We start from the raw sequence: 12,223 nt of genomic DNA, 5'->3' as shown, positions 1-12,223 counted from the left end.
AATCGTGTTCTAAGGGGTGTAACTAAAACTAAGCCTATGTTATTACATTTTACCCATCCACGTCAGCAACTTTAACAACTATTTGACATCGAAAACATGGTAAAGTGGAATAAATTTAAGTTTAGGGTGTAAAGTGATGATTTTTGAATTACATGGAGCTAAGTGAGATCAAAATCACATTCCAGAGAGCGTAAGTTAAAATACGCCACAAAAATATTATATCCACAATATAAATATGAATTCCTTTACATATTCAAATGGATTTGGTCTTTGAATAGTTAATTAATTTGTTAGATTTTGGTTTAATGTCACAGCTAAGGTGTACATGTCACGTCAAAAAATCAGTTTATCTCAATGCTTTAAAATTGGGCTTAAATGTTAAAACTTTCCCTGTGTTTTAGTCATTGGGTCAATTTAGTCCATATGTTTTCAACTTGGCCAATTTGGTCCTTCTGTTTATCTCCGTTAGCCAATTAATGACATTTCCATCTAATTTCTTAAAAAGAATTTATAAATTGTTATAAACTTATTATAAAATTATAATTTATTTGATTTAAAATATTTAAAATGAAATAAAATAAAAAGCTAAAGAAAAATTATTCTCTTCCCAACTCTCTGACCTCTTCTCTAACATTACCCCCTCTCTTTTCTATGTCACAACCTTAATCATGTTTTGCATGTGCAATTTCGTCCAGGAAGAAGGCGGAAATTTGCATCCACAAATTGGTGCTTTAATTGAGAGTTTGATTCACACGCTCGAAGAAGGCTCTTGCATTCAAGGTTTCTCATTTTTTTTGTTCATTCGTAGATTTTTCGTACGTTCTTATTCCTAGAATTTTTTCATATAAAAAATTCTTTGAATAAACGTAAAAGAAAAGTACAATGACAAGAAATTTGGAAACCACAACGAACGAAACTTCCTACGTTTAAAGTTCTGGATCAAGTGATGGAGATTGTGATGTAGCCCCACTATGACGATCCATAAGGCTCAACGTGGCGGCAAAAGGAGCAACTTTGCCACCACGGAGCACCACCACCATGGCAACCACGAGGACCACCGTGGTAGTGGAGAGTGGGCCAGCTCCATGGCAGCAGACCATGGCCTTATGCGCTGCCACTACACCATCCCAAACCTATGACCAAGCCTAGGCCTAGGCGCTGGCAGCAGCTGCGCAAATAGCCCAGCAAGCAACCCAATCTGCAGCCCATGTTACAGGGCAGCCAAGCTAAGCCCAGCGGGAGCAGGCCCAAACCACTGCCCAAGTAACGTATGCCCAAGACGTATTGCAGGCTCAATTTACGCTGACCATTCCCTCGGCCAAGATCCATTGCACTCCCACCACTGCACTAGGCCCACGCACCCTACATGTGGCACGGCCCACTTCCACAGCCCAACCTGCTCATGTGGCTCACTTGGCGATCCTGACCGGTCTAAGATCAGTTTAATCATCCCAGATTCAGATATTTGGACTGAGGATTGAACTAAGGGCATTCTAACCCCATTTATTCGAAGATTTGACATTTCCCAACTCAAATCTCGCATCCAAAGTCCATTACACTTCCATACTCAAGGAGACGCATATCGTCCAAGCTCTTCCAACCCGAATGACGAACCATATTTTTCTTGACAAGTCATACATTTGACAAACACCCTCGTACATCAAATGACCTTGGCGAATCAACTTTTGCAGCAGACCAAGATGCAACGTGCCCTAGACGAGGTGTCATGAAGCATGACAAAGGTAGACGACGAACCTCTCCAACAGTGCTTTCGGCAAGCAGCCCCTCATCCAATCACGATTTGAGTGTTCTAGCAGTTTATGCCCTTGCTTAGATCCTCGGGATATAGTATACTCTTATCTTATCACGCGGAAAAGCGAGCACTCCCGATCAAGCCCAAGGACGAGCATACGATCACGGTTGAAGCCACACTTTGATTATCAACATGAACAACATTCCAGGTGAAGTGTTCATTCACAACTAGACTCGTAAGGAGCATTATAAACCTCACATCGGAGTAGGTAACACAGCGGTTGGAGAGAAGCAGTCACTTAATCTGGTTCAAGTTCAATTAGCAGCCTGTAAACAATCCGCTCGCTTACCAATGATGTTCCATATGCACCGTAGCCACGGCATAAACAAGTCGAGCATAGGGAAGAACAACCTAGACCAATAGGTCATGATCGGGGGTAGTCAAAAGTTTCATTGCCCTAGCAGAGGCAAATTTAAAAAGAAGTTAAGAGGCTTCTAACTGAACGATTGCGTGATTTCCAACCCAACGAGGCTACTAACGATGCGTTTCGACGAAACATGACTAACATAAACAGGTCACCATTCACGGATTGGATTAAGCAGACAGATCAACCTCGCGGGTTCACTATACCTCACTTCACTACTTACAAAGGAGACAAAGATCCAGACCGACATCTTAAGCACTACCACAGTACCATGATCTCTACAGGAACAACGACTGCGCTTATGTGCAAAATTTTTGCCATAACTATATAAGGCGAGGCACAAGACTGGTTTCACACCCTTCCATCACAGTCGATCCGGAGTTTCAACGAAATTTCCTTAGTTTACACTAAGGAATATTCGTCTAACCGCTCAATCAAAAGGACATCTGACCATCTTTTAGCATTGTAAAAGGTCATTGGGAGACAATTCGTGACTATGTCAAGAGGTTTGAAACGGAGAAGGCCAAGATTGTTGGCTGCAACGAAGACATTGTAACGACAGCATTCAGAAATAAGCTTCCTATCGAACACCTTTTATTTGGAAACTTATCATGGGAGAAAAACTAACCTTGGCAGCTTCGTATGCTTTGGTAGAGAAGCACACACTATGGGACGAGGCCAAACAGTCTAACAAAATGAGTCAGAAAAGAAGCGTATGGAACTTTCCCCTGACTAGAGAAGACTCAGCGCCTGAAACATTCACTAAATTCACAGTTCCAATCAGCCAAATTCTCCGTAAGCTCAAGGACGAACCTTGGTTCGAACTGCCACCACCCATGAAGAGCGATCTTACTAGGCTAGATCAGACAAAGTATTGTGCATTTCATCAAGGACCAGGCCATACTACTAACTAGCTGCCAGAAGTGGAAGTGATACCTAGAGAAGCTGATAAATGAGGGCTGGTGAGACGAGTATCTTGATAGGTCAACGACAAGGCCTACGCAAGCAGGGGAAATCTCCATCACCCCCTGAACCTCGTTACGACTTTTCCAAATAAGTTCAAAGTCTCAAGCAGCTTAACGCATAAGACCTTGCAAGCCGAGGATTATCCAGTTTGTTATGCAGTTTCTACCTTCCAACACAGTTAATCCATTTCTTTATTCTCAATAAAGATTCAAGAAGTTATTCATAAGCTAGGATGAATTGTTGTCTATAGCAACTGCTCAAACCCCCATTTGGGTCTGCTCTCCAATGCGAGAGGATAAACTAATTGCTCTCCAATGTGAGATGGTAAACCAATTCTCTGACAACTATATGGGTAAGCTTTCCAGTGCAAGAAGGCCACATAGCTCAAAAGACCGAATGCTTGAATACCAACTAGGCAGCGAATGGTTAAGGGGTAGCAGCCAATTTGCACTCAATAGCTCGCTCATCCGACACTTCATCTTTAGCAGCTTCAATCTTGGCAGCTTCATCCTTGACTGTTCCATATATAACAACTGAGAAATCAAATTCAAGGAGTTTCCTCATTTTTGGCAAGCAGCCTAGACGAGGCAGCCCAAACCGTGGTCCATTCTATACCACTTCCTCGGCCCATGCCGAGTCAATCCTTGGCTTCAGTCAAGTCGAGCAGCACAAACAATGGTCCCTACCACACCACCTCCTTAGCCCATGCTAAGTCGACTTCTGGCCTCTGCCAGCTGACAGATGCCCCGTGGCAGCACCACCACAGAAAAAGACAAGGAGAATTAAGTTTTTCTTACATCGATGCGGTGCAGAGAAGACAAAGAAATCAACAGAAGACAGTTCTTTGCATGGGCAAGAAAATACGAGTGTTAGGGGAGGGGGACCAAATATCCTCTAGTTTTCTCTATTTCTTGTAGGGACAAATAATTGACCTCCGAAGTTGATTTAATCCCCTACTTATGGTAGGCTTAAATAGGCTTTGGAGGCGATTTATTTCCCTTTCCTAGAAGAATCTAATTTCAAGTCCAAGTGAGAATATGCATCAAAGTTGGAGATCTCTACACCTACTACCATTTCTTGGGAGCAGCTCAGCAGGTGTGGGGACATTTGTGGAGTAAAAAATAATCCAGAAAATTATGGAGGCGACACGTGTACTTTTGGATGAAAAAGGACAATATTACCGTCGAGGCACACTAGAACTTCTATGTGCAAACAGCGAACAATCATGGCACAATCAATGTCAAAAGTGATCAAAATAGGTATTTATTCAAAACCTATTTCATCCATCCTCATCAAATCCTCCACACAAGGTAACCTTCAATGATTCAGTCAAAATAGGATTAATTACCTAAATTAATTGATTAATTTCCTAATTAATTTCCTAATTGATTGCAAGATATTATTTTGACATAATATCTTGCAATTACACCCACAAACCACCATATGTGGCCGGTTCCCATCTCTCCAAAGGGGGCTGGCCACACCCCTATAAGTACCACCTCATTTCTCCAAAAATCTAATTCTAACTCTCTTGCAAAATTCTCCAAATTTCTCTACCTCAAATTCTAACTTTGGCATCGAAGGTTCTTCAGCCAAAGCCCCCCCTAATTCATCATGGGCGCATGAGGCTCTTGGCCTTGACTTAAGGTGTTAACTGTTTTGCAGGTGCATTTTTGTTCAAGAAGAAGAAAGCGGAAATTTGCATCCACAATATTTTGGTTTACTTTCAGAAATAGTGCGGGTTATTTTGGTGCAGTTTCAGAAATAGTGTAATTTTGCGGTAGCTTCAGAAATAATGTTTATTTTGTTCACTTCCAGATATAATGTAAATTATTTTTGTTCAGTTTCAGAACTAGTGTGAGTTGTTTTGTAATATATCTAGAAATAGTGTGTATTATTTTGATTCGGTTTAAAAAATAGTGTGATTATTTTGTTGTAGTTCCAGAAATAGTGTTTATTTTGTTCCCTTTCAAAAATAATGTGAGTTATTTTTGTTTAGTTTTTAAAAATATGCATAAGTTTGTTGTAGTTCCATAAATAATAGAAGATTACATCCACCAAACGACAAACAAGAATATGTAATCACACTTTTGACTTATGTTCAACAATTGCTTTATAAATATTCAATTTTAATTTTATTTAGTTTTCTATTTTGTAAAATTTTATATTGGAACAAAGACACGAGAACCCCACTTGAAATGGTGACTTCAAATTCCAGTAATAGTGCCTTTGACATCATGATGATGACAACGACGGTGAAATATTACATTTTGGGCTCTCCTACTCTCTGTCGCTCTCAACTTCTGTATCAAAATCTAAGTAAAATGAGAAATGCTAAATAGACTCGCCCTCCAAGCGACTCTTATGGAACTGGCTATACACATGTCCTTTACCTTAATAATATAAGCAAAATAAGTCTACCGTAAAACAAATAAATAAATAAGAAAATAAAAGGTGCAGCAATTATCTTCCTTCACGTTCCCAACCATCTTTTCCCTCTTTTTTCACGTCTCTAGCTGCAGACCACATCACCGCCGCACCGCATCACCATTAAAATCACCGTGACCAACCAAAATCAAACCAGCACCCATAACTTGGATCCCACCATCTTCTCATGCTTCATCTTGGTGGTCATCTTGTCGTCTTGGATTTGCCATCATCTCCCAAACTGAAGGTGCTCCAGTAGGATCTCACGGATAGAAAAAACTCTGGTATTCACTACCAACTGCACAAAACGAGCGCCACCACCTAAAAACGTTATAAAGGCCTATATATCGATAAGCAAGATCCATGGGTGTAGAACTCTGCCATTTTCATTAACGATATCAAATTTTGCGAACAAACGCATGAGAGACTAACGATACATAGATTACAAAGAGAAACTTCCTCATGGCGCTTCGAATGTCGTTTAGGGGTTCCATCCAATTTCAGTTCAAGGTCCGGCATCTCCGGTCTCTTCGTTTCTTCACCGGATCATTTCTCATCTCACAGTAGTTTTAAGTTTATACTTTGCTAATTACAAAAATAACGTAATCCTAGACGTAGACAAGTTAGCTAGACAGTGTAAACATTCATATTCAAATTCTTTTTTTATGTAACAATTATAATAAAATATCGCTCAGAATGGGGAATATTGTTACAGGCAAATCCCACATTTGCAGAGTTTTAGAGAAAAGGATGATTCCACATTTCCACTTGAGCAGCAGAGTCAATGATGATGATATATGTAATCATCATCATTATTAAGCATTGGTGATTTGGACAATAAGGGCAAATGGAACGGGAAATGTGGTAATTGAAACGTATGTGGACACATTTGGCAGCGTCTTTGATTTCATTTTAGTATAGAAAGACCTACCAGTCACCGAAGGCACTCAGAGACTCCAGTCGCTGAAGAACTCTCCTTCTTTGCATGTTTTGTTGCAGAAGATAAAAGAAAATAAAAAATATGGGGATCAATCGTTTTCTTGGATCCAATCTCAGAACCCAGGTATCAAATCTTAAATCCCAAACACCTTTTTTTTTGGATTACATCTTCCTGTACGTGTTTTCTAATTGATAAAGACAGAAAAACAATAGAATATTACAAGAACATCCCAAAAGCTCTGTTTTAACTCCTTCCAACTTCTTATTAATACCATCCCAAAAACCAAAATTGTACTCTTCATCTGAGGATCGATAAGAGAATTAAACGAACATCCCGTATCTTAGCAGTTATTAGTAATTAACAAGAATTGAAGAATTGAAAATGATTTCCGGTCTCATTGTTTCTTTGCCGGACCTTCTTGCCCATTTCTCTGAGATCGTCGTCGACTACCAGCAGTTGGTTCCCTCCCGTCAGCTTTGCATCCTCTTCTCCCTCCGATGATTCCGTCGCCATTGCCTCTTCTTCTATGATTGATTCTTTGAACAGGAACAAGAAGAAAAAGAACCCTAATTTGATCGAGTTCCTCAAGCCCAAAAATCCCTAGCTGGGTAGCAGAAAGAAAACAATCAAATCAAAACCCTAAATTAAAAAATCTGCAACAGTGAAGTAATTGGCCTTATAACTCAGTTCTCCGACACTGACTGTACTAACCGGAAAACAAAACTGACATAACCTAAAAAGTTAGGGGCAAAATTGAGAAATCAGAATTTTATTTTGTTTGGACCATTTTAATCGCACTTGTTTAATGTTGAGCTTTGTACTAACCATTAAATAAAATTAATACATCACTTTTGATTAAAATTCAAAATTTTCAAAGTATTTTCATTAATTTTACTTTTATTTTATCACGTTTAGATAAGATTTTGCAGTTTTACGGTTTTTAGACTCTTCTAATTAAAGGGATATAGTTGATACTTTTCGCATGATCTTTCGTGAAGCCAGGTAGACTTTTTCTGGCTATTATAAACTTCACAAAGTCTTTTTATAGACTTTTAATGATATAGTTTTGTGGAAAATAAAAGAGTTAAATTATAGACTTTTGCAGATTTTTGGAGAGTTAAATGCTACAATTTTTTTTAAGTTTTGTGGATTGTCATAGACTTTTTAATGATCAATTTATTAATAATCATTACTATTTTTAAGTTTTCATTATTGAAATGGCGATCATGACTATGACAGAGTGGTCTTATGAGTTGATGGTGGCGACGATGATGGTGGAAGTGTCCACATGATGATTGTTGGCAAGACAGTGGTAGTGAAGTTGGTATCTTTGGTGGCGTTGATAATAGTAGAGGTGGTGATTGTGGTGGCCGGGTGGTGGGGGAGTAGGGATAGAGGGCTGTGTTGATGATGGTGGTACATAGGTGGCAATGGTGGTGGTGTCGTGATGGTGGAAGTAGTGATAATGATAGTCATTACATTACGGTAGGTGGTGGAGTATATCATCAAAGAATTGAGAAAAATGAAATACATCAAAATCTTAAAGTAAGAGGTACGATTTACTATGACAAGAAACTTACTGTAAGAGCATTCAAAGTCCATAAAAATTAATGACTTTTTATTTGTAACTTTTTAAATTTTAACAACAAATGATTGATAGTTCTGATAACATTTGGTAATGATTTGTGCCACAGCAATATAACAAAAGTAGTGACAAGTATATTTTCAGACGAAATAATAATCAGCATATTTTTATTTGAATGTAGTGAATCAAAGATCCAACAAAAATAATCCCTCAAAGAAACCCCACATACAAATCATATTCCATCAAAATCAATCAACAACTTTCTAGTTGCAATAAATAAATTAATTCAAGTAGTGCTTGAACAAGGCGAAAACTGAGACCATAAGTGATGCTCCTAATACGGCACCAGTTTACAGGCGAAGAGTAGGCCGCTCCAGCATCCATAGGCGCCGCCGCCGGGGCGCTCTCCTGAGCCGAGATTGTTGCTGCAGCCAATGCTATCACGACGAAGAAGAAGGCCCTGGAGATGCTAACTTTCGCCATTGGTGACTGGAACTTGAGCTTTTGAGATGCTGCTAAATGGGGCTGGTGGAGAGTTTTTTCAGTTTGGAACTTTCGAGGCTTTTAATTTGTGTTGTGAGAATTAGGGTAGTGAAAGTTTGTTTATATAGCCACGTATGAAGAGTAGTGAGCCGCGTGTTGGGGCCCGCAATGACAACGTTCAAATGCATGCATGGCAACGGGTAATCAATAGCGCAGGTCTTGCGACGACAGCTTGTATTATTTGGTTGGTGGTGGACGGCTCCGTATGCGGTTTTCACACTTTTATTTTCTGTTTTACAGATTTAAGAAAAACGTATACTGACGTTGTTTAATTTTGCCGATTCTTTCCTACAAAAGATTGGAATTTACCATGCAAATGCAGATTTTTCTAGAGCAAGCCGGCTGTACTAAGATAAAGGCTCTTCGATGGTCAAATTAGTAAGTAATATGAAATTCAAGTAGTAGGTAATTAGTAAGTAATATGAGACTCAAGTAGCAGGTAAGAGAATAGAGCATCCAAGAATATAGGAAATTTGGCTGATTTCATACCAGATTAGGTCTCCATATTCTTGCGAAATAAGAATGGTCTATCTCAGCGAAGTCGACGGACTTTGCTCACTTATCTTGAATAAGATACTAGTGGCATTACTAATCCATTTATACAAGTCCATGATAGAGACTGTCGAGTTCATGACCGGGCTTCTGAAGTATTCGTCCTCCAATCTGTCTTACTCCGGTCCTGGAAAATCATGGTCCCACATCCATATGTGGATGGATTAGAGCTTCATCATGAGATGGAAAAGTCTAGTAGTAGATTGTGCAGCTGGTGTATCTGCTCCTTATAGAAAAGTCCACAACCGGGTTATGTAGTCGGAAATACCCAACTCTTCTAGGTCGATCTCAAAGTTGTCCTAAAATAGACAAAAAAAAAAAAAAAAAAAAAAAAAAAAAAAAAACGAGTTTAAAAAATACACTAAGTAAGTAAAATTAATAAAAATATTAAATTTAAAAATACAATACCGAGAATACTGCCATCATCGTATCCTTCACGTCGAGGTTGAGATTCTCCCGTTTAGAGGCTTTTATGAGGCACTTGCTGCGGATGATGGCTCCTATCTCGCAACTCAACTGCATGTTGGCTTCGATGTCCGCAAGCATATGTTGTCGGTCGTAAACGACTCTAACTTCCCTTGCCTTATGTGGGCAGTGCACAATGTCGTCTGTGGAAAAAAATTGCAAAAAAAATTCTAATATTCCTAAAAAATAAATAATTCCTACAAATTTCTAATATTTTTAAAAAGTTTCTAATATTTCCTAGAAATTTATAATATTTCAAAAATTTTCTAAGAAGTTCAAATCTTCTAAGGTCGAAGGATTTCGTCTCGTTACCTAATCCTAAAATTTGCATTTGGGTATTTTTGACGTATGTATATACCAACACATTAATGGTTGGATTGTTGAAATTAAGCAAACTGCGAAAATCACAGTGGTGATGGTTGAGAATTGTGCACGCGATAGCGCCGAAAACTCAATGCTGGAGAACTCGATCCTGTGCGATTTTCCACTCGGCATACCGCTTCTTGAAGATGTCATCAATGTAGGCGATCATATCGGGATCGAACTCTTCAACATCATAATTCAGCTGCAATTGTCCAAATTATTAAAATATTAATAATAATAACTACAAAATTATTTTTAAATTGACACTTACTGATAACATATTCCACATCACCTTCTTTTTATCCTCCAACACATTTTTCCAGGACAACCATTGCATAAGGCAATGAGTTCGTACTATCCACCCTATGTAGTGCACCAGCCTACTGCGAACCTTTGTCGTAGAAGTTGTGCAGTGCAGAGGATCGTACTGATGTGTATCTGATCATTCAATACACATGTGACCCTAGCAGACTTGATCTGTCTGCAAGGACCTGCGGAAAAAAAAAAAAAAAAAAACAAAGATGGTAAAAAATCAACATAAAATTCAACCAAAAATTCGGCATAACTTCCTTTAAAAATATAACATTTCTCATAACTTGCAAACTGTTATATTCCTATATTGTCCACATCCAACCAACATTTGCAACAACCAACCAATTATAATCATCAACATTTATTTAACTATACAATTATACTTTGAAACAAAAAACATATGTAAAATTCATAAAATTTTCTTACCAACTATTTGTGATCCATCTCCTTCATTGTCGATATAGCTGGTGAGCCGGAGAAAGGGGTGTAGATATGAAACGCAACATCTACAAAATAATAATTTCCAACTATAAGTCTTTGCTTTATTGTATAATATATATATATATATCTCATTCTCTTCAAATTCAATCATAAGCCTCCAACAAACAAAATTGGTTAATTTCACAATTAAACAAAAAATATTTAACAAATAAAAAACCCTTAAATTAATTGGGAAAGGGAGAGAGTGAGAGATGGGTGATGAAGTAGGTGAGAGAGAGAGAGAGAGAGCAGAAATATAAAGTAAAGAAGAGAGTTGTGAAAGAAAGAAAAAAGAAGAAAGAGAAGGAAAAGGACAATGGAACACGGTCTGTATAATGAATAATTTGAGTTTACACAACAAATTGCACAACCTACTTTGATGATTGGGGTTTTCCCACGAAATGGTTCGTCGGGCAAAGTTATTGAAGTCTTCTAACAAAAAGGTGTTTACAGGGTTTAAAACAAGTTATCGTGGGTCTTTGCTCGACGACTCATAAGATAAAACTAAACTAAGAGATTTAGGGATTAATCGTTCATATTATTCTTCTCCCTTAAGGAGGCAATATATAAAACATTTATTTTGAGACAAGGAACATTAAAGGAATTCTAACTAAATTTGGCAATATTCCATCGGCTAAGGTAATTTTACCCGACGATATTTGGTTCTTTGGGCAAATGATTCGTGTTATAAGATGTACCATTCAACCCAAGACTTTTCAATTACTAATAATCGGACAAATAATGCTAGTGTCACAATATGTACCTTCGAATCCAAAACTTTTCACTTACAATTAATAAAGAATACCAGACCACAGTAGGGCTAGTGTCATAACATGTATATTGAACGATGAGATAGCAAGTGGTAAATATCGAGGTCTAAAAAATGGACATGTGTTAGCGCGGTATTGGTTCATGTCAAAGGGGTGAACATGAGAGTTTGATGTAGAACATACGTTCGACAAGCGTAAAGTTAGAATTAAGGTCCAAACATAGCAGATTTTGGCTGTAGCGCCTAAGTATAGAATGTCATATAACTTGAAATTCTATAGCACTTAAAGTGACTTTTAGGGAAGAATTAGTGGCTTTCCACTAATTAACGCTATCATGTATCCTGTTAGCATGCACAATCTTTTAAACCCAAAAGATGATATGAAAATGGTCTATCAGAAATGATGCTAACTGCTCGTTATGTCAATCCTCAACAAAATTGTTGATTTTGAGCAATTACGTCGTGCTTGCATTTAAAACCATGCAACCAATATTTTTCGCTCACATATTAAAATAAATATATAATATACAATTTTCAATAGACATGTGACATGTTGTTACATCACAAGTCAAATTCATTACTTTGTTGTGATATACGAGAATTTTTAAACGAATTTCTTTCTTTCCCATCCCAAAACAACATTC

The sequence above is a fragment of a genome, unplaced genomic scaffold (assembly GCF_019419815.1).
Source record: "Pyrus x bretschneideri cultivar Hongxiangsu unplaced genomic scaffold, Pyrus_bretschneideri_v1 Contig9, whole genome shotgun sequence".
NCBI classification, from domain to species: domain Eukaryota; kingdom Viridiplantae; phylum Streptophyta; class Magnoliopsida; order Rosales; family Rosaceae; genus Pyrus; species Pyrus x bretschneideri.
Note: the sequence above shows the minus strand (reverse complement) of the source record.